The following is a 3,006-nucleotide window of genomic DNA, read 5'->3' as shown; positions in this document are numbered from 1 at the left end:
TATATATATATATATATATATATATATATACACATATAATGGAATATTTTTCAGCCATTAAAAATAATGAAATATTGCTATATATAAGGACATGGGGAGACCTATAGCATAATGCTAAGCAAAACAAGTCAGTCAGAGAAAGAAAAATGCCAAATGATTTCACTCATATGTGGAATTTAAGAAATGAACAAATGAACAAAAGGGCAAAATGAAGAGAGAGATAGACAAACCAAGAAACAGACTCTTAACTATAGAGAAAAAACTGATCCTTACCAGAGGGAAGGGGATGGGGGGATAGGTTTAGTAGGTAATGGGGATTAAGGAGCACATTTGTGATGAGCACATGGTGATGTATGGAATTGTTGAGTCACTGTATTATACACTTGAAACTAATATAGCACTCAATGTTAACTAACTGGAGTTAAATTAAAATGAAATGAAGTAAAATACAGACATGTTCTAACATATGTCATTTATGTTAACATGTCTAAATTCTAAATATGTTTTTTAAAAATTTTTTAAGGATTTTATTTATTTGTCAGAGAGAGAGAGAGAGTGCTCACAAGCAGGGAGAGTGGCAGGCAGAGTGAGAAGCATGCTCCCCACTGAGCAAGGACACCCATTGTGGGACTTGATCCCAGGACCCCGGGATCATGACCTGAGCCGAAGGCAGATGCTCATCCGACAGAGCCATCCAGGTGTCCCTTAAGTATGTTTTTTAAATGAATAAATCAATCAACAAATATTCTTTAAATGTCTCAGTTTTAATTTCTAGTATGGTACATATCCATAGATAGAGCCCACATAAATAAAATTTCTGGTCTTTAATAACTTTTAATAGTGGAAAAGTGTCTGGAGAGCAAGTTTGAGAATGGCTGTTCCGGTATGTCTCTGACTTCCTGTCTTCATTTGGTACAGCCTTGTCCTTCCAGTGGTTCCAGTTGTGATCTGCTCAATATCTGGCAGAGGGATGGACACAATTACCTTGAGAGGAAACCCATTCTTCCTAACTCACAGGTCTCAACAATACCAAGATTTTCTTCTCCTTTACCTGGGTTCCTTCGCTTAGACTGGTGATCCTGGCCTTAAACAAGACACCCTATCACAGGCAGTGCCACTTCCTGGGTAAGGAAATAGAGCAGCTAGCCTGGTGAATGTTAATGTGATAGATAACTCCCCCCACCACCTGCTTGTCTCCCTGCCCTAAATGCTGCACTTTCTATAACTCCAAACACCTTCCCTGACATCCTCCCAATGACCACCCCCTAACCACCATCAAAGAAAGCAGGCTTCATGTCTGCTATACTGATCTTGGGAGGTATTGGGTGTGAGGCAAGGGAGGCACCCATAGATTCAGACTCCTTATGGAGTGCAGGAGGCAGAAGGAAGAAAGAGAGGAGGGAGGATTCATGTTAACTGAGAGAAACCAGTACATGTCAGGTTCTTCATGTCTCCCATTCCAAAGCTGGGAGGTGAGTAAATATTTTTATCCTCATTCTCATGTTACAGCCAGGGAAACAGTCCTGGAGACAAAGTGGCTTGCCTTAGATGGGTACACAGTCAAAAAGTAGCTGGGCGTGAATCTGAACTCAGGTTTGGATGAAGCAGGGAGAGTCAGGAACATCCAGGAGAGGAAGAGAGAGAGCAAGGGAACTAATAGCTATTGAACACCTACTATGTGCTGAGTGTGCTAAGTATAAATAGGTATTATCTCATTGATACCTGGCAGTAGCCCCCTTATGTAAACAGTGAACCCACAGTTCACGGATGAGGCACCAGGCTTTGAGAAGTGAAGTGTGTTTCCTAAGGGAACCCTGCTAGAAGGTAACAGAACCAGCACTCAGATCTAAGTCTGTCTGGTCCCAAAGCCATAGATTCTTCAATAATAACAAATAACATCTATTGAGAATTTACTTTATGCCAGGCATGATACTAAATCTATACTAAATGCTTTAACTCATTTAACTTAAACCTCCCAAGTAGATAGGTGCTGCTATTATTCCCCATTTTACAACTGGGAAAACTAAGGCCATAGCAAGCCCGAGGTCACCAGGTTAGAAAGTAACAAAGCTGCAGTTTGAATCCAGGCAGTCTACCTCCAGAGTTCATGGGCTTAACAGTGTTTTCTAATATCCTCAAAGCTAAACTGGTGTGAGAAACCCAGAACTGAAACCAAACTCCTGGCCTCTCAGGTCACTGTTTTGTGCACTATTGCCTCTACAGTAAATGTCCAAAGCCCCTTCCTCCCAGTAGCCTGAATCTAAAGAAGGAGATAGACTTCAGGGAGCAAGAGTCATGTCACCATCCTTGGAGGTCTGTTCTCCTGCCATTCAGCCTCTTCTCCAAAAGTTGGTTCATGGTTCTCCATCCTCAGGTCCCTGGCTGTGGGGGAAGAGGGCATATTCTCAGAAGAGGGAACAGTACTCTGCTCTGGGTCTTCATGTTACTCTCCCACCCTGTGCAAGGGGCTTTACCTTATAAGACTGTGTCCAATGGGAGGTGAGCGGGAAGGAGCCAGTTGTCTTGTCTATGGCTGACTGTCATCCTGACAGGGCCCAACAGAGCAGACATCTGAGGCACCACAGAGGCCAGAGCTAGAGAGAAGATGAGAGATCAGTTATTGTAACCCCCCCAGGAGACAAATGGGGAAACAGAGGGCCACAGAGTACATTGTAAGCAGAGCTGGAAAGATTCTCACAGACTCTTGGGACAAACCTCTGGACCAAACCGCTAATGAAGAAAGTCCTCAAAGAAGCAGTGGCGTCCTCAGAGATTCCCAGGATTTGGTCTTTTGCCCAAACAGCTGAAAGGGAAGTGAGGTCAGGGGGAGTTAGTTATTCTGGGCCTTGTGATGACACATGCCCCCAGAGATTCATGCCTGGCTCTTTGCCATGGAGTTCCTAGGAGCCTTCTGGCTGCCAGCCACAGCACCCTGCCTGCTGAGCTTGGGGGAGGGGAGAATCACTGCTTCTTAATGGCTTCCTGCCCATAAAGCCCCTAGAACTG

At 43.8% G+C, this 3,006-nt stretch overlaps 1 long non-coding RNA gene across 1 annotated transcript; it reads right to left on the bottom strand.

The window, feature by feature from the left end:
* Nucleotides 1–790: 790 nt before the first annotated feature.
* On the bottom strand, nt 791–2,795 carry LOC132007802 (uncharacterized). The gene is made up of 4 exons (XR_009401434.1): nt 2,716–2,795; nt 2,475–2,594; nt 2,303–2,382; nt 791–959 (listed from the first exon to the last, which is right to left on the bottom strand). It is a non-coding gene; the product is annotated as an uncharacterized LOC132007802 (long non-coding RNA).
* Between the last annotated feature and the right edge of the window lie 211 nt (nt 2,796–3,006).

Source organism: Mustela nigripes, chromosome X (genome assembly GCF_022355385.1).
Source record: "Mustela nigripes isolate SB6536 chromosome X, MUSNIG.SB6536, whole genome shotgun sequence".
NCBI lineage: Eukaryota > Metazoa > Chordata > Mammalia > Carnivora > Mustelidae > Mustela > Mustela nigripes.
This window is presented reverse-complemented; position numbering and strand designations above follow the sequence as displayed.